The sequence below is a fragment of the Silurus aristotelis genome (genome assembly GCF_946808225.1).
Source record: "Silurus aristotelis genome assembly, chromosome: 2".
Classification (NCBI taxonomy): domain Eukaryota; kingdom Metazoa; phylum Chordata; class Actinopteri; order Siluriformes; family Siluridae; genus Silurus; species Silurus aristotelis.
Window position 1 is genome coordinate 20,616,723 of NC_139575.1, and position 21,596 is coordinate 20,638,318.

At 37.1% G+C, this 21,596-nt stretch overlaps 1 protein-coding gene across 2 annotated transcripts in view; it reads right to left on the bottom strand.

Annotated features, from left to right (window-relative positions):
* kcna3a (potassium voltage-gated channel, shaker-related subfamily, member 3a) overlaps positions 1–21,596 on the bottom strand; it is a 47,007-nt gene that overhangs the window by 10,919 nt on the left and 14,492 nt on the right. The gene's annotated exons all lie outside the window — the stretch shown is intronic.

Below are 21,596 nucleotides of genomic sequence, written 5' to 3' on the forward strand. Positions count from 1 at the left end.
GATATACCAATATACTGAAAGCACTGGGCACAAGTTGAGAGAATTTACCCCAAATGGGATGTCAGTCCATTGCATGGCATTATGCCCACACTCATTCACACCTAGAAGAAATTTAGCAGGGAGGTGGGAGGAAGCTGTAGAACCTAGAAGAAAACCTATTCAGGCATGGGGACAACAACATAATGTAGCTAATCTGAGCTATGTTCAAACCAGGGACCCTGGTGGAGTGAGTCAGCACCACACTGCATCACCATGTCACTTTTTATTTAGACCTGAACATTATTTTAATGTATATTTGGAATATATGCAGCTATACAGTATTAAACTACATTCAGTTTTGCCTGTAAGAGATATGAATGTATGCATGCCTCAATAAGCTGATTGTGTATGCCATTCTCATCTAATCATATCTAAGCTTATATTAATAATAATAGATTAGATATAGAAACCAATTAACATACATTTTACCAGTGCATACAGATTCACACATCTGAGCAAGTGACACCTCAACTGGTTAAGTGATCATCAGCATTTACTAGAAACCAATAGAAGTGATTTAAATGCCTTTGCAGGAAGACATCACAGAGATTGGTTATTAAGAGGGCTTTCTGCCAATGCCTCCTGCTCAATATTGCATGGCCATACTTATTTAATGAGGTTTTAATATAAGTGGAGCGATCACCTGTAAATGGACAGACACATAGTATAGAAAATGTGCACACCAGAATACAATAAATTAAAGAATGTGCACAATGTTACACACATTAAGACAGAATAATTGGTTTCAACACATTTTTAATTAACATTCATACTAAGATTCAAAATAAAAATGGAAGATTTAATGAGTTAGCAGCTGATAAAATAGCTGAATGGCACATTTACACCCGTTCTGTCTGGATAATATAAACCTGAACACTTTCTCATTTGCAATTGTGGCTAATCACTGGTTAACACAGCAAGAAATCAATAGGGTTGGGATCATTGCATCAGCAGCTGGGTGAAAGACAGGGGAGATCATTACACCCTCACATTTTTCAAGGTCACACCAGCCAGTAAGTCAGATACAGTATCAGCAATCACAGCTGCCTTTAAGCTAGGAACATAAAAATAAATCTAAGCAGTGAATAAAACGGCATGGAAAAAAATCAGTAGTCCAAAAATGTAAATAGGTTGAAAGTGATTATAGATTGCCACATTTCTAACTTTGGTAAAATGTGTACAATCTATGGAAATCTGAGAAACGGTAGGTGTGGCAGGGGGTGGGGGGCACCGTTTTGTAAATGAAGAGCGAGGCTGGAGAGATAAGCAGTAAGAATCACACACTTGTTGTGAATTAGTCTAATCAGTGTTCTCTGTTGCAGTGAGTGGGGGAAAAGCATAAGAAGAGTGACAGAAGAGTGTGTGCGTGTGTGTGAGAAAAAGCGCAGAGATCAAATAAAGAATCTGGTTCTGTCAAACTGGTCGCCGCCCTCCCCATTTATCCGGGCTTGGGACCGGCACTAAGAGTGGCTGGGGTTGGTTCCCTGACCGGGGATCGAACCCGGGCGCAGCGGTGAGAGCGCCGCATCCTAACCACTAGACCACCAGGGAACCTAACTACTGTAAATTCTATAATACAGTAAAACTATGGTGATCTGTAGGCTATGCACTTCAGCAGCAGTGAATGATTTTCAGGTGAGTGAGGCTTGGCTCCAAGCAGAAGTGGGGCATCAGAATGGATGAGGCAGGTCTGGAGAGCAGAGGAAGTCAGGGCCATTTTCGTCTCAGAAGTAGCATGTATAGCTCAGAGAGAGTGAGAGAGGTGGGGGATGGGAGGATAACACAGGTTGTTAGCTATATTCTTCTACTGTAATGGCTCAAGAACATCAAGTACATTGTGTGCAGAATGCAATCAGGTAATTGTTTTAAGCTTTGACAGAATAACTAAAAAGGAGAGCCAGAAGGCAGCCAGGCACTCACACATCAACCTTAGTGAAAGTGTGATCATGTGTTGGGGTGGGGTTTTGTTCATAATCCAAACATCCCAGTTTGCCAGAACCCTGTATGCCCATGAACAACCTCCAGAGCTGTGCATATATTTAAAAACTTGACAAATATAATCATCTATTAACAAAAGTTTGACTAAACAAAGAGGATTTCAGCCTAGACTGAAAGACTGAGATGGGATTGGAGTCCCAAACACTACAGTAATTTGAAGAGTATTGTATCTGTCTGGCTATATAAGATAAAGCTCTGCCTCTAGCTGGAGCCTACCAACAAAATGATTATGCTGTTTGAAAGTGGTGGATCATAAAATACCAAAAGTTTACTTAGGTGCTGTGGCACAAAATAAACATAGAAAAGTTGTGGCTCAACAGTTAAGATTCCTGGTTATCTGTTTCTTAGCCCTATCTGCTTCAGGAGTGCAATATCATGTCAGGCTCAGATATGGAAAAAAAATAATAATTTCTGTGTGCTGTGTGCAGATACATGAACAATGCAATGCTATTATAGATGATGGATTTGGTGATTTCAAAATCTTGGGCCACCTCATAGCCTTTGTTTGGTCCTTGAGCATGGCTTTTAACCCTCAAATGTATTGTGAAATATATTCTGAAAAGACCCTTTGGATAAACTTGCCAAATGTTTTAGAAAGCGGACTGTATAATGTATAAACCTATCCAGCTGTTTACTTTAGTGTTAAAAACACATGTTCAATCAACCTTTTCTGGACACATTACTTTTTGTTGCATTCTTTATCCTTTTAAGCGATGTTTAAATGCTCAAAATAAAAATTCCACTAACGAAAAATAAAACTCTGCAAGAAAATGAATGTGTGAACAATATATACATGCAGTGCATCAATTTGTAGAATACATTTATCATTATTATTATTTTAAATCCCTGTTTGTTTGTATTTTGTACCTTAAAGAAGGCCTCTTGGGACAGAGGAATGTCATTGTTTTGGGTTGCAAGGAAAAGTCATATCCTGTAGACTACTTCTGACCTTGGCTCTCAGGCATGTCTGGTTGAAGTAATCAGAATGAAGATCTGAAGGAGACTTCTACAATCCAACAAATAAGCATTACAAAGAGGATATGTTTGGAATGCCATGAATTCTTTTTCAACAGGAAACTGAAGTTAAACCTCATAAACAGAGTTCATTTTGTCCAACTTTGCCAAGTTGTTCCCTGTGTCCATTTTGTATTGCGAATGCTTGTTTCGCCTACAGTCTCTGGAAATAGCCATCTCTCATCAAAAATGAAGGACTTCCTGCTACTGTGTCACATAAGTGCAATGTAATGAGAAGCAAAGTGATTTGGTCACCAACAATAGCAACAAAGTATGGTGGTATGTTTATTTAATCACAGACAATGCAGCATTATGTGTGCTTTTTTTGGAAGTTCCATTTATTCATTCCAGCTTGCAGCTTTTGATTTATTAATTGATTGTTGAATCCAAGTGATTGGCTACTCGCTCTTTGATTTAGCTACTCAAAACAGAACAGAGCTGGTATAATTGTGCTTATATTTTGGGACTTTAAGCACTTTAAGCCTTTAAAATAAAAGGCAGAAATTGCTAAATGCTTTCTTTCTGACCCTACCAGACTATGATCTATCATGGCAGCTGACAGTAAACTAATGATAGGAACATCCACAAGGTGCTGCAACAGCATCCAACAAAACAAACATGACACGGATCAATTGACACGAGAATTAGAGGTGACAGTTTGTCAACAGACACTAACCGTAAGATCTCTTTCACACACACACACACACACACACACACACACACACACACACACACACACACACACACACACACACACACGTCTTACTTTGTCATTGTGAAGACCTTCTTAAATAGCTAATTAATGATATATTTACAAAAGTTAGCTTGTCAGGACAGGCCATATTCCAACAAATATGGAAAATGGAGAATTCAGAATGCAGTGGTGAATGCAGAGTATACTGTATGAATATTGGGGGTGTGTCTGCATCTTAAAATCGCATGTGGCTCTAAGATGAAATGTGAAGGTCATGCTGGAGTTATGGTTAAGGGATCCCATTCCTATAGATTAATCTGTCTCTCTCTGTCAGTATAATAGACCAGCTCCCTCTCAATTCCAGTGTTATATAGTGGTGTTATGTATCTGAGGATGAGAGGCGATAAAACGGAAGGTTCAAGGCCTGGGCTGGTTTCCAACGCTGCCAGCGAAAACTAGATTAAATTATCTATTAATTATCTTCATAAAGTTCCTTTACTGTGAGTTTTAAAAGACATTCAAATGTTATGTCATGTGTATATAAGGAAAATCAAACAATATATCAGAAAGCATTTTACCCAAAATAGCTACAATCTCTTTGATATTAATCTATTCTTACTTTTTTGCATGTTTGTATGTTTCACAAAATTGAAACAGACAGATAGCTAGAGTATATACATCTTTGGAAACAGGCATGAATCACTGTAATAGAAAGAAGCAAAAACAGCAATCTGCAGCTGTCACTGTGATAAATAAATAGCAAGAAGACTTTCCCTGTCAACCACCAGCTCAAATAAAGATTCATTTTCTCTTTTGTATTTGTCCAAACAGTGTTTATTGATATTGTAAGGAGGCTGACAGCAAAATCAAATGAATCATTGTATTTTTTTATTTCAATATGCCAATCGAGTAATACAGTGGTGCATTCGAGAGCATTCCTCTGATTTTCAATACTGAACTTAAATTATTGTCTGTGTAGATTTTTGCTTGTTCTTCAAAGGTTCACACATTCCTCCCATTGTCCAGAAGCATGCCGATATACAGATGCTACAGTGTGTGAGTGAGTGTGTGAATGAAACCCTGCAGTGGACTGGCATCAAGTCTGGGGGGGAATTTTTAAACAGGTTCCACCACAAACCCGATACAGTTACTGAATATGGGTAAGTGGGTGAATTGAGTAATATTGAGTGCTTCTGAAATTGAGGTAAAAATGAAACATTTATTTTTATTATTTTTGAAAGATTATTTATTTCCTCAATAACTAGTATTTTATATTCCTTTTATATGTATCATTTTCTATGCCAGTTTTCAGCTTCAAAGGTCATCAAACCTTTCCTAGTTTAATGAGTCCAGCAGGTTTACTCATCATTACTCATGTTTACTCCAAATTTACTCATAGTACATTTATTAATATCCTGTTTTATTTACCCAGGCAGTGTGTTTTTTTGTCCAAGCAGTAGCTGATGCATCATTGCTAAGTAATAACAATAAAAAGATTCTTGAATGCTCCATTATTGTAGTACCATTCCTTTTAAATATTAGCAAGAATATAGCTGGTTCGAAGAGACCTTTTTAGACCGTTTTACTAATTGAGACACGTTTCATCATCAAGTACATTTTTTAATGCTTTTTTTATTCACATTTCACCAAGATCTACATAAAAGGGTGTACTGTTATAAAAACATATATAACAGTGGTTGCTGTGAGACACCCGGATGTGAAGCGATTACATAAATGTCAAAGAGCTAAGGAAATGTTGCAAGTGAAATAGGAAATAGACAAATGACTAAATAAGTATAGGGGTAGATTAAAGATAGGACAGTGTGTGGACAGTGCAGTAAAGTGTAACAAGGACTGAAAAATATCAAAAATTTCAATACATATTTTATGTATTTTATTTACTGTTTGAGGCTTCAGGAAATAATTATTTGAAATAATTCTTATTTTTTAACACTCCATGCTGAATGGGATGTGTGTTGGTTCTCAGATTTTCTCCCAATGTCCAAATGCTTGCACCTGGCTATTTTAAACTGGCCCTAGGTCTGAATGCTTGTCTAATTGTGAATGTTCACAATGCATTGAGATGTAAAGGCGCTCCATCTGGGGGATTCTAATGCCCTGACCTTCTGCGTGTTGCCAAAATGCACCAGATGGACTGGGATAATAAACAGAATAAACCATTACAGAAAATCAATGAATAATTTAATAAGTGATTCCTTAAAGCTATAAACCTTTGTAAATTATTAACATGTCTATTCAAGTAAAACATACAATTCATTATCCTGTTCTATTACTAGCATTTAAAAGCAGAAATATTTTATTTATATACACAGACTAAAGCAATTTAATGAACAGTATGCATTAATGGCCAGCAAAGTGCAGCAGTTCAATCTTCAAGGTCGACAGGTCAATCATGAACCCTTGTTAATGTCTCTGTAGATTTTCTTAAACCATTTTGGTAGGTAGATTGTCAAGATGCTATAGAATATAAGTAGTTCTGCATTGTAACATTTATGCCTAAAAGACTATGCCTATATGTCTGATAAACAGCAGAATTCATTATCCAATAAAAATTGAGAGAATCTGGGTCAGGGAGGACCTGTGAAAGATTTACTTTCGAAATCCCATCCTCCTACCCAAAGGCTTTGAATGAGATATTTAATTTAGGCAAGCACAGAGATACATTAAGACTACAATATACCCCCCATGTGTCTCATTTATCAAATCAAGCACTCTACTAAGAACTACATACTCAGACACACACACACACACACACACACACACACACACACACACACACACACACACACACACACACACACAAACACACTTGCGCTTACACATGTGCACATCATTACGAGCAAATGCTCATAGTACATGCAGTTAATTCTGTGCCTTAAACAGTGACACCATATGACATCAACAATTAAACAGAATCTACATATGTGTACCATACTAGCTCATATTATGAAAAGTTATATATAAAATGTTCTATTCCTGGTAGTGGTGATATCAAAAAAGCAGATGAAAAAAGAAAGTTTATGTTTATATAGACTTTATATTATAAACTTTACATGTTTATAATTGTACTCCTTAAACTCGAAAACTTTAGTCAATCAAGAACCACAGATAAAGTTTATGTTTATATAGACTTTATATTATAAAGTTTACATGTTTATAATTTTACTCCTTAAACTCGAAAACTTTAGTCAATCAAGAACCACAATCAGCAATGTTTTAGTACAGCAATCTACATCACCAGATATTTCCTAGATCTTAACTTCCACTGAATGCAGCCACTACTTCCTCGAATATATACATCTTCTACACTTTGGAATTAAGAAGATATTACTGAGGCATACTTGAGAATATAGATATATCTGGCAATAATTATTTAATATGAGCGATTAAGTGATTTTTTTTTGCTACTAACCTTTGTCATGAATAACATTGCTGAGATGTGACAATTACAAAAGTGTCATATTTTGCAGGATGCACTAGCCCTGCCCCAAAATAGGATGTATCTCACAACAAGCATTGGCCACTAAACTGCTGCAAGACTAGGTGGTGCTCAACAAATCCATACAACAAAAATGCAGCTATTGGCCCTTTTGGAATGATATCCATTCTACACAGTAAGGTGCTGCACTTACTTTTTGAAACAAAGCTCACAGTCTTATAAAAGGCCAAGTTAAACAACACTTAATGTATCAGACAAAGAGTCTAAAGTGACTGTTAGGTAGCTGATTCACCCAGAGTTTCACAGTATTCAGCTTGTGAGCTTAAAAAAGTACAAAAAATAAATAAAGATAAACCTCAGTACATATGTTCAAGCAAAAGTGTCTTGAACCGTGACTGTGACTGGTGACTGTGGCAAGGAAAAACTTCCTGAGATGGAATAAGGAAGAAAGCTTGAGAGGAACCAGATTCAAGAGGGAACCCATTCTCATCTGGGTGGCACAGAATGTCCATTTATTACTGCTAAACAATGTTGAGGTTTGCAGTGATAGTGATCAGATGCAAACTGCAGTCCTGAGTCATTGTAGCAGACTGTTGACATTAAATACAGTCCAAATCCATCCTCAAAGCTCCTGTGATATTCACGATAACAAGACTCGTGTCTATTTTAGACTTGAATAGGGTTCATTACAATATAACATGATCCACTTATTATAGTAAATATTAATACACATTAATACCTAAATTTCTCCTAAAAAACACTTTTACTGTATCTGGGACAATATGACTTCAGTTAGTTTATCTTCTGATTCCACCTGATGAAGTAATGGGCATTAGAGAGAATCAGTGTTTGTTTGAATAAAAAAAAGTGGAGGAAAGCTGCCACCCTCGGATATTGAACAAACATGCAATTTAAGATATGTTAGACAATATCGAACTAAGTGATAGTCTTTCAACCTTGCTAAATTCTTCTTCTTCTTTCGGCTTCTTCCATTAGGGGTCACCACAGCGGATCATCCGTCTCCATATCCCCGTCCTCCACATCTGCCTCTTTCAAACCAAATACCTGCATGTCTTCCTTCACCACATCCATAAACCTCCTCCTTGGTCTTCCTCGTTTCCTCCTTCCTGGTGGCTCCATTCTCACCATTCTCCTACTGATATAACCCATGTCCCTCCTCTGCACATGTCCAAACCATCTCAATCGCGCCTCCCTCACCTTGTCTCCAAAACGTCCTACATGTGCTGTCCCTAATAAACTCATTTCTAATCCTGTCCATCCTCATCACTCCTAACGAAAACCTCAACATCTTCAGCTGTGCTACCTCCAGCTCCACCTCCTGTCTTTTACTCAATGCCATTGTCTCTAATCCATAACTAAACTAGATACTGTCTGCAGGAGACAAATAGAACCTCTTCAGTAAAATGTCTAGAATCCTTTACCCCAATCTATCAGACTTCATTTCTTTCATTGATTTCACAATAAGCAAGTAAGAAGAACGATCATGGACAGCAGTGAGAGACCTTGGTTTTCAGTTTAGTGATTGCCCTTCATCTCCTGTTCGAAGCTATTGCTAGCATTGTGGTTTTCATCTCAGAAACATTGGTCTTTTTAAAAATAATTTTATACCTGATGCAAAAAAAAAAAGAAGCAAAAAATAAAAAATAAATAACAGCTAATGAACTGAGTGAACTTTCTCTGTGACTTTCTCCATGCTATATAGTCTGAGCCACTCTTTCACCCTTGTCCTTCTCTTAGACAATATCTGCGTTGTGTCAAATGTAAATGAACAGTGGTGATGTAGAAAACATTTTCTGTTATTATTCTATAAACAAACTAATGCTACTCTGGCAAAAGCAGCACAAATGACAAATGTTGCATGCCAGGTAATTAGTAATTTCATTTCAAAATGCATTTTTCTTTTCTATAAAGTGGTGATTAAATGGAATATGATCAGGTTCATTATCGTATTTTAGAGTCTCTCCTTCAGACTCTATTTAGATGTATTCAGGAGTGTGCCCAGCAGTGCGTTTGATATTGTGGTCTGTCAGAATCCTTTTGTAAAAGCATCAGTTACTCAGTTGCTATAGGAGATGGCTCAGGTCAGACTAGGCTTTGATTATGAGCTCTTCTCTGGATGCAGCCCTAGAGACTATACTGGCATGCTTTAACACAAAAAGGTGCCAAAAACACTTCCTGAGCATTGTGCACCACAAGAAACTGAAAGTCACAAAGTGGCTAAAACTAATTTTAAAATACTAAATATTGTACTAAATATTAAAGTCCTTTTTCATTGCATTTCGATGTACAAGTTAGAAATAGGGCCCCAAATACTAAAATAAATGCAACAAAATGTGAGGAACGCTGGGAGACTTCTATAGAATTTTAATATATGCAGAGAACAGGTTAATAATTCATGAATGACAGTAAGACATGCCAGAACATCTTCAGAACGTCTCTACATATCCAGAAAATCTTTAGCATTTTAAAATATTCATTCACCATCCACTTTAATAGAAACCTGTACACCTGCATATGCATGGATGTTAGTATGCCAGATAGACTGGTTTGAGCATCTGCAAACCCTCAGTGCAAAGGTTGTTTTTTTGGTGTTTTTTGCACCATGATGTGTAAACTCTCAGTAAACTTTAAGTTGTGTGTAATATACATTTTTCTTCATTCTGATGGAGAATTCTCCATTACCTGACCAGTGTCTAAACAATTGTATGCAGTATTGCTAATTGGATAACAGCATGAATGTACAGGTGTATACATGTACAGGTGGTCTTAATAAAGTAAACCATGACTGTACATACCTGCAATTGTGATAAGTGAATGAGGCACTGAGAGGAATTATATATGCATGGGACACCAAATGACAACAATGCAAAGCACAAGAAACAAAAACACTAATTAAAAAAAATTAGTCATAGATAATAATGACCACCAAGAAAATCCTCAAAACCAGGTGTCAGTTGGCAGAATGAAGCAGAATGCAAGCATGACACCAAAGACGTGGGTGTTACAGCAACAACAAACAGAAATGTGACAGGCACAAGCGGTGTGTCCAACTGTATCCTGTATCCATAAATACTACAGGATGCTCAGTGGTAAGCCACAAACATGTATAAAGTAAGGTAATGAAACTTGATTATTTTTTTTATAAATTGGCAGCACATATACTCTACTTCTTGGCATATTATATAAATGTATTTAAAAGATTAATATTAGTGCTAAATGTAATAATGATAATTGTTTTAATAAAATTTCATTTTGAACATTTAGATTCTTTGAGTCCTGTTGTTTTCACATCAATACATAATTAAAAATCAGGCTTTAATAATTAATTACCATATTACACAACATATATTAAAGGTGTTTGTCCTTAATGTTCAATGATTTACTAAAGCACATGTTAATTACAGAAACCCAAACCTAAATCACACACACTGAGAGCACACCGCCTGGAAATTTATTGCGATTACACATGTTTATAATGTATCTTATGGAGATTATTTCCGAGAGACAGGTTGTGCAAATAACATGATATAGAAAAAATAAAACAATTTAAAACCATAACAAGCGCTGTGTACAATATGGATGTGTGCTTACAATTATTGGCTTACTCACACTAAAACCCAGTTATGCAAGACACGCCTACAATAGTATCACTGATACTCATTCTTAATGCTCATGATCTAGATATCACAGATTTGCTCTCTTTGAAAAGTGGGTCAGTTCTCATGAGTCACTTCCATCTTCTGCAGGCATCAGGGCCTTCTCCATGAATCATATAAAAAGTAGAGAAAGCAATATACACACACACAAGTATACAGATTGAAACTACACATTCCAAACCTTAAACTGACCAAATATTTAAGAACAAATATAAGTAGAATCATATTAAATATAAATCAGCTTTATTAAGTTTACACAAACCTTACATTCTGTTCTCAGAATGTGAGCCAATCAGTGATGCTGCCAGAAAGAAAAAAAAAGACAAAAATTTGTCAGAACAAGCCTTGAACACAGGCAGTCACCACGACCTCACCACTCCCTATCAGATGATTTAGTGCTCTTGGGGGAATGTTCAGCCAATGCAATGGGCTCAAAACACAAAGCAGCCACTAGATTACAGCTGTTCCTCTCACACCATCTCCCACAGCAAACCATGGAAGCAAGTGCTAGTGCTACGCACTAATTATTGCAATCATCTCCTTTCTGGGTGCCTTTGAGTGACAGGAGGAGCAGGAGGGAATTGAACATGCTCGCTTGGAGACCAGTTTGATGAGGAGGACCTAATTTTCAGGCAGTGTTCCAAATACAGTGATCACGTTGAAGCTTACACAAGAGAGCTATCTTAAGCAGAATACAAACCCACATTTTAAAAATCTGGCAAGAATCAGAGCTGAAATTCATCATATGCTGTTTTAGCCTGTGTGAGAAGTTAAATTAAATGTAATTCTAATCAAAATGACACCACTAAGAGATAGATAGATAAACAAAAAGATTGTAGTAAATTGTGAAAAGTTATACATCTATAATGGAATGGAATAGGCTGCATTTGTTTGGATTACAGCCTATAGTACCATAGTGAAGAGCAGGTGATAGTAGTGAGGAGGAGGAGAGTTCTCACTCATGGTGGGCAGGGAATTCTGATGACTGATCCTGATGAGTGTGTAGTGTCATTTCAGGGTTTGATATTACTGCCTTTCCAATGACCTCTTCTCTGGGACTTCCCAGAGCTGAAGTATGAAAAATGTCTTCATTAGTATAACACCTGCCAGCTTTTTGTATACAGGGTTTTGCTGATTAATGTGTTGTTTTATTTCAGTCATCTAACGGGAGAAATGCCTTTGTTTATAACAAGCTCCTCAAACACACACACACACACACACACACACACACACACACACACACACACACACACACACACAAAAGCCTAACAAGATGAAAATAAAGTAATTCTGCAGCGCAGGTGGGCAATTTTCTTATCCCGGTGATTTACGGAAAGGAGAAGGCGGGAGCGCGGTGTAAAATATTCCAATCCCGCGGTGCGCCCATGCTATCGCGATGACGTACGGTGTTTCCCCCGAGGGCGCGTGGGACCTTTCACCGGCTACGCACGCAGCATGTTAACGCATCAGAAGATTAGAATTTTTCTCGACCCCGTCCAAGCAGAATAGATTGGGAAGCTGAACGCGCCAGTTTATTATACAGACATGTGATAGTATGATATGTTGTATATAAAGCAAATGGAGAACAGTAACACCTGCGTCTACTGTTGTTTCTGTTAGCCAGTGGTGCCATAGCAACATCTATAGGCGGAGTTCACGTCCCATTTCTTCTCTGCTGTTAAACAGAACACGTGCGGCATTTCTTAGAAAATGGGAGGGGAGGAGAGCAAAAAGTCATTTGCACGTCAGACAAAGTAATGCTTATGGGGTCCATCAGGCACTCGAAATCCACGACGGAATTACGATTCCACAAACATCCACTCGATCACACTTAGGACGCATGCCTGGCCGCTTTTTTTTTTGGTGCACGTGTGCAAAGCCAGCATTTGGCGCGCGCAGAAGTGAAACAGAAGGTCAGAGAGATGCTCGCGCGCTCTCGTTACAACCGCAGCACAAAAGGTTTGTATCATCGAGCACACCTAAGAAAGGCTATATGAACCAACTAAGTGATATTTTTAACCAAATGAATAAATGTTAATGGTTTATTTTTATAAATAAAACCCTTGAATGTATTGCTTAAATTGCTTCCATTAGGGGTCGCCACAGCGGATCATCCGTTTTTTATCCTACTCTCCACTACATAAGCCTTGTTCAAACAATCTACCTGCATGTCTTCCCTCACCACATCTATAAATCTCGTCCTTGGCCTTCCTCTTTTCCTCCTTCCTAGCAGCTCCATACTCAAAATTCTTCTTCCTATATAGCCCATGTTCCTCCTCTGCACATGCCCAAACCATCTCAATTGGGCCTCTCTCACTTTGTTTCCAAAACGTCCTACATGAACTGTCCTTCTAATAAACTTATTTCTAATCCTGTCCATCGTCACTCCCAATGAAAATCTCTAGCGTGATGCATCTTTAGCTCATACAACATTCTTATAAACTTTCCCTTTCCCTTTCCCTTATAAACTCACCCTTGGAGATACCCTGCAAACAGGAAAGGGCTTAGAGCTGATCCTTGATGCAATCCAACCTCCACCTTAAACCAGTCTGTCGTTCCTACTGCACACTTCACTGCTGTCACACTGTCCTCATACATGTCCTGCACCACCCTCACATACTTCTCCGCCACACCAGACTTTCTCATACAGTATCACAACTCCTCTCTCAGCACCCTGTCCTACACTTTATCTAAATCCACAAACAAACAAAGCAACTACTTCTGACCTTCTCTATACTTCTGCATAAACATTCTCAAAGCAAACAATGCATTTCTGGTGCTCTTCTTCCGAAATAAACCAGACTGCTGCTCACAGATGGTTCCTCTTCCCTCACCCTGGCTTCCACTATTCTTTCCCATAACTTCATGGTGTGACTGATCAACTTTATTTCCCTGTAGTAACTGCAGTTCTGCACATCTTCCTTATTCTTAGAAATCGGTACCAGCACACTCCTTCTCCATTCCTTAGGCATCTGTTCACCTTCCAAAACATCCAACATCTTTATGCTTTTACTAACATGGGCATGCAAGTTATAGAATCCAGTGTATATAATAATATATAATATATAAGTATACAAAGTGAGAAAAGGAAAAGAATAAATGAAAAAATGCCTGCATCGTTGCAGCTGTAAATCAGAATTTGTCTTTTGTTATAAACACCATGCATGCACAATTAAGCATGCTTTTTATGTTAAAAGCTTATGTGTTATTCAGCGAAGGTTGGCCTTTATGCTAGCTGGAACAGCTTGCTGGCTGTAGCTGACTGCTGCAGCAGGTTGATTTAGTACCACAACACTGACGTGTACGGGAAAAGTCGGAAAACAGAGTTTCAGACATAGGAAACCTAATGCCCTCTTGTGGTCGAATACCTTTCTGAAACACAAAAATGTCACCAACCTTTCTAATTTGAATATTACGCTTTATTTGCCCTAAAGCTTATAAAGGACACGTGTGCCTGCTTTCAAGATGACAAAAAACTATACTATATAACTAAACTATAAACTTTAGTTTAATGCTTAGATTACAAAGTCACTGAGAGTATTCATTGAAATATAAACCCTTTGTTAAAGCCCAGGAGTACATGTACATGGACACATTTCCTCTACTGGAACAATCCTAAGGGTCAATGAAAAAGAAGCGATGTAGCTTATAATTAAGGCCTTATAGCCAATTCACGTAAAACATGCACAGTGTATGTTTTATAGGAGGATACACAGACTAAATCCAGAGTCTTTCTTTTGCCTGGGCACCTTTCTGTATCACAAAATATTATTACTCCTTACTTTTATACTACATGTTGACTGTATGATACCAACAGGAGACAGTGAATTTGACTACATCTATCACGTCACAAAGTTTGCAGGACTTTTCTTGAAATTTCATTACAGGCTTCAGATAACTGAAAATATGAAACTTTTATCCAACAGCACGAAAAGAAGCAGCAGCAATAATAATAATAATATAAATAATAATTAAACGATATTTTGAAATAAGACTATAATGGTTTTATGAGTAAATAACACCTAGTTTTCAGGCAAAGAACGGCAAAGCATGACTGATCTGTTTAAGTTTGCCTAGACATGTTTACCTGCAGCACATAGATTAGTGGCTCAGCTGCCACATTTTCAGAAAGCTAATCCTGCCGCTTCTCAATTGCTACATACCATAGGGCAGTTCAGAATCAGTTAAATTACTCCGTGATCCTCCTCTTTCTGTACACGAAAAGGACACCGTTTAAGGAATGTAGGCATGGGAGGCAAATGCCATGACATGTTTTAAAACTCTAATGCTTAATCAAGCACATCGGCCTATATGATGTGCTGTCAGGGAGAGTCTTGGCGTTTTTACAGGGTGGAATTTTGGGGTTTGCTTTTCTGAACCTGACCAGGCTCTTCAACAAGAGGCCTGTTCTCAACTTCTGTTCCCTCAGCACCGGACAGATGGACAGATTTGGGAAGGACAAGAGAAAAGTGTAGGAGGCAAAGCACGACCCAGTATCAACACATCTGCAGATGGCCCGTAGGAACCTGCAGGAATTTCTGTTGACATATAAATATATGTCAGAAACGAAAGCACACACAATGATTAAGATAATTCAGTGATGAATGTGTCCCATGTGTGAGTGATTTATTTGACATTAACTGCCTTTCAGGAAAACTACTATTATATTTCCTGTAATTTATTTCTGAACAACTTTCTCTGCTACTTAATGTCAAACAATACACCCACACCATTATGAAATTAAAGCATTTTTCATAATATTGTTATATTTAACATCTTTGCCATTTGGCTGATGCCTTTATTCAAAGTGAGTTACAAATATTTTATTTATACAGCTGAGCAGTTAAAGGCATTTCCTAAGGACCCAGGGATTTAAAATCACGACCTCTCAGTCCAATGTTTCAACTATTGAGCTACCACTTCGCTTTACCATTCAATTTGACCCAAAAGATGATGACCATCATAACAGAAGAGACATGTCATTGGACCATTTAATCAATACTTTGCTACTCTGTTGAATGAAATTAGATAACAGTGTAGTATATGACACTCATTGTACTCTGCAAGGGTTCATGTTCTGCATTATAGGGAAGGCCTTTGTATGTCTTAAGAGATGGCAGTTCTTTTGATCACTTCTTAGGTTTCAGAGGTGAAAGGGGTCACTTGATCTGCTGAGGCTGTTTTGGGGAGGGTGTAAAGGATTGGCCACACAGCAGTCAGTGTCCAGTATAATAGTGTATGTGTCTGTGTGAGTGTGTGTTTCTGTGTGTCCTACCACCCCTGCAATCGAAGAGGCCAAAAGAGGCCAACCCATTTGCAAGCCAGATTGACTTTCTGACTTGCAATCAGTTCATAATCACAGAAGCGTCTGTATCTTTTTGCCAAAATCAGAAGTCAGGTTTTACACTTTAGATAAATTCTAATGTAATTTGCCACTGAAAATTGAAAAAAAGCTTTTATTGTAATGGCTGGATGACCTCTGGATTGCCTTCATGTTTCTAAAATTTGAATGCTGTTACTTCTCAAGAGCTAGTAATAAGGAGTAGTTTCTCAACATATATTATTTGACAAATGTCAGGAATTCATCATAAGGATTTAGTGTATATATTCTCCATATTTCTAAAATGAGAGTTATGCCTTAATCCCAGCCATGAAAAAGCATAATAAACCATTAGACAAAACAAATAATATTTTCTTTGTACTATTCATATCATATTTGATATGATTCTTTAACCCATTTATCAGGTGTCAACAGGTCGAAGCACATGCCTCTAAAAGGTGTTGATTTGGACTACTAGGCCTCACTGTAAAAGCTGATAACACGTGTTGGCAGATGTTCATTGCCTGCCTGTGTCATGGAGGTCACCGGAAAACCTATGGAACATCTGGAAAAAGGAAATTAACTGACAGCTCAAAGAGTACGACTGAGGAAACAGGTGCGTGCTACTATGTTTTTCATTCCTTCTGCCTTCTTTTCTGTTCATCTGTCTTCTGTAATTCTTTTTCCTGTAAGAATCATCTCCCTCTTTCTTTTCTACTGACAAGAGAGATAAAAAGGTATTGGACAATAATATCAAGCTGAACTGAAATACTGCCCCTCTGAATGAAAAGCTTATGTAAATGATACATGACAATACATGCAGGTGTGTGTGTGTGTGTGTGTGAGAAAAAAGATAGAGAGAGAGAGAGATAGAGAGAGAGAGCATGTATGTGTGCATTTGTGCTTGCGCGCATGTGTGTGTGTGTGCACCTGTGTCACCGATATGTCATAGCACCTGCGCATGTTTGTGTGTACTAAGCTGATTTCCATTCAGGCAGGTCTACACAGGTGTCTGTCAGCATATGAGTGTTACAGTCCATGTGGTGTGCTCTTCACTGTGTCCCAACACAGATTCCATTTACAAATCTTCAAAACAATGTATGTACATAAGTTTTTGATAAAACACATTAACCTTGTTTCACAAAACTGCTATTAAAAAATAGCTTCCCCAAGAATACTATTACCTACAAATTTTATTCAAATAAAAATAAAATGTTGTTTACAAAAAATGAAATAAATTATCTATATTACATTACTAATAATATATATATATATATATATATATATATATATATATATATATATATATATATATATATATATATATATATATATATATAGTAAGAAATGGATTTCACAGGCTGAATATATCTAAGACATCCTGGCTAAACTGGTAATTCATTAAACAGTAGCTTCTGATTCATTTAAAATTGTTAAAAGGCCATTGAAATCACTCACACACTTCTGCTTAACTCATTCCATTATTAAATACAAGCATTCGTTTCATACAGAATATTTGCATAGATAGCTATTAGCATAAAAAATCAAGCCCCATTATTGGATTCCTCAGTATGTCTCTGATTTACCAAAAGCATGAATTCCATACACTAAAGGGTTATAGGTGAGATATAAGTACGGTATCTAAATCTGTAAAATGGATAAATACAGACCAAGATTTTATGACATAAAAGAGGAAGTTATCTGCCTCCAAAAGAACACAGAGCATCCGGAATACATAATTTTTTTTTACTATTCTTTTTAACCGAGTGTGAAAAATGGCCTTTACATTTAACACAACGCAGATATTGTCTAGGAGAAGGACAAGGGTGAAAGAGTGACTCAAACTATATAGCATGGAGAAAGTCACAGAGGAAGTTCACTCAGTTTTCATGATCACTCTGAACAAATCTACACCCACTCACATGGTAATTTAAGAATTTTCTGTGTAAAACACTTGTCAGAATGCTGTAGTAACTAAGTGGGGTACTTAAGCTTAGGTTTTAAACACGGTATTTGGGCACACTTCCATTCTAAATAAAATAGCTTCTGCTATGCAGAAATAGAAAAAGACTAAAAGTGAAAGTTAAAAGAATTTAATAGGTATGCTATTGGTTTATAATGTTTTCTGAATGTTAAGTTCGGAAGCCTGTGGCTCGTTTTTCTCCTTTGCTATAAGCTACCATATTTATATAGACTGACTTACCATATTTCCTTAATTTAACCAAATTTCAGTTACATTAATTTGATCATTATTAACAACACCAATAACAGAAGCAGTTTTTTTAATAACAGAAAAACAATTTAAGCACAGGATCTGCTTGTTTATGAGGAAAAGATACCTGGAAATGATCAGATAATTCTTTTCATCTGAGGCATATAAGCACAAACAGACAGTGTCGTTTCTAGGATCTGGTTGTACTTATAGCAGTGTGTCTGCAATCAGGTAAGGTTTGTGGAAGGCAGACCAGTTTTCTCTTGATCACATTAACCAGAGCAAACACAAGGGAAAGGGCATATCAGTCTGTTAAAGGGTCCTGACTATGTCAGCGCTAATGCACTGTTACACTAATACTAATATAAGATTTGTGCTAATCCACATGTCATTTTGTTACATATCAGGGCCGGAATGTAATATATTATTATTTTGAATAATTAAAAACATTTCCATTGCAATATTAGTTTAAAATTGAAATGAGCATTATGTCAGATGAGCACTCAAAGTGGCCACCACAGACCTCATCTGAGCCATGCACATCCATCTGACCTCACTGTTTGTGTTGAAAAATGTTTTGTCTTTGCTTGAGTGATGTTCCTTCTCCAGTTACCTGTTACCCTGTGGCATGTCCATAGGTACCTGTCAGTCATGATAGATGGGAGGCCATGGGGCACTGAAGCAATTCTTCAGTCCTTGAAATGTGTTTTACAGGCAATGGGACGTAAGGATCAAATCCCAGAATCTGAGCAGCCATAAAAGTTTTAGCCAAGGTCCTGTGACAAAGATGTTCCCATATTCATTTATCCTCCTGATGAATAAGTTTAACACAGACTGCTGCAACTCAATATGTATACACCAGTTTATAAATTCCTTATATGCAACAAGCTTAAATAAAGTTACAGCATTTAGGCATGTGTTTGCAGGATTTGGGTTCAATAGCAAGAGAAAATAAGGCCTACCCTGAATAAACTGAACAAAGGGGTCTTAAGCAGGATTAAACAAAAGTCATTGTGGAGACAATATATGATTAACGCAACTATAATTCAGAAGAACATTTAAACAGTTCTTCCCGTGGGCTCACCACCTGCAGGAGGGACCGTAAGGGACGGTGCTGTGAGGATTGGGCAGCAGTCGAAGGCCTGCTTAGACTGCTGCCCCCGCGACCCGAATTACGGATAAGCGGGAGAAAATGAATGAATGAATTTAAACAGTTTAACAATATTTACATCGGAGCAGCGCAGGTACAAAGAGCAGACAAAAGTAAAACAACTGTTCTCTATTACAAAGTTTCATTTATCAAATGTATTTTATAATATTTTCTATTATCAAAAATAATGCATTTAGCTGTTTCACATGATCAATAAAAATGAAAGTAAAATCGTTTTTCCTTACAACAGTAACATACAAAAAACAGATGAATACATGCCAAAATCAGCAAGAGTCAAAACAACAGAACTTGGAATTTGATGGTCTGCAAGACATTCATTCAACACATTTATTCAGTAATTCAAGACAAATTGAGTGTATCTCTGAAACCTTTGCATAAACAATTATGAACAATGTCAGGAAATTTAAAGAAACAAGTTTATGTTATTTATTTCATTTCCAGCAAGTAACTGTCTTTCATCTTTATAAATATGTCATGTGTCATGACCTTAAACTAAATGACCAGACTTCTATAGAAAAGGGTATACAATATCTCTTTCAGTACAGTTTGGCAACACAAATGCGACATCAGATCTGTCCAAGCCTTTAGCATCAGAGAACATGAAAGGCAGACTTAAGAAAAACTTTTAAAATAGACTCAGGGATGTAATGATAACGCTTTCTTTTAAAAACATGATCACCAGCTTTAAAATGGAAATGCAACAGTTCCAGACTAATCCTGCCCCTAGGAAGGTAAGAAGATGTTTTAAATACATCTCAGCAGTTAAAAGTGTGCTGTGCTTTTTTTTATCAATCATTTATCTTTAGTAATAACTTTATCCTGTTAAAGGGTGCAGTGACCCCCCCCCCCCCTACCCGTGTGCGCACACAGCAACATCTAGGACCAATTTACCTTAACCAATCCAATTACTAGCATGTTTTTGGGAGATAAGAGGAAACTTGCAAGCCTGGAGGAACAAGAACAGACACAGGAATACCATATAGACAAGTACTGAACCAGGTCTCCTTTTTCATACTGCTTGCTGTGTGAATCTTCCTTCATGTTGATTTATTTATGCTGGAAACAAATTTCTCATTTTTTTATCAATACTTCGGTCTATCGATTATAATTTCAACTGTCTCTATAAGTTATAATGTCACACAATCTATGAGATGCAAGCTCATGGCTTTAGCTTTGTTTCAACACACACTATAAACTGTCCTATTGGCTAATATCTAGCACAGTTCAATTTGTATATTCTTCACAAGTGGATATTGGCGTGAACAACAGAACACGATCAGTTTGAAATGTGCACTAATGAACTTTATCAGCTACGGTTGTGACCATGTTTTAATCACAGAGGCCTGTTATTTGAGATAGAAAAAAAAAATAATGTCTCTTGACACATTGATATTTACCACTGGCAAGCACTTGATAAATAATGTTTCTATTCAGGAAATATCTGTTGGTTGCAGACCAGAATAAATATGTTTTCATACCTCAGGAATGCAAATTGGCCAATGTTAATTATCTGTCATGAGTGAAAAAGCTCAGAACAGAATTGAGTGAGAGCGCTAGCTTTTGGAGGGATAATGTATTAAAATATAGCTCTCTTGACTATCAACCACAATATTATGTAAGCCACAGCAAGAAACCATCTGTATTTATTAGAGCTTAAATAGCACAATAGAAGGACAAACTTAAGAACAAGACTAAGTGTATGAAAGTTTCTATGTTCATATCAGTACTTTATTTCCACCAAACTGGTGTCCTGATAGTGTATTCCTTTTGGACACATGCCATGTATAATCCAAAAAAGCTCTGGAACAACTCACATCTCTGAACGAGAGTTCACCTCTGCAATCTAAAAGCAATGTTTTAGACGAATGAACTACCATGGATTCTGATCTAGAATTTTCAGGTAGTCTCTACAGAGATTATATTGGTTTTTCTTCAGAATTCTTTGGTAATCTGTGCAGCACTGCACATATGCTTTCAATAGTGCACGGCTTTTGGAAGCATTCGAAATTGA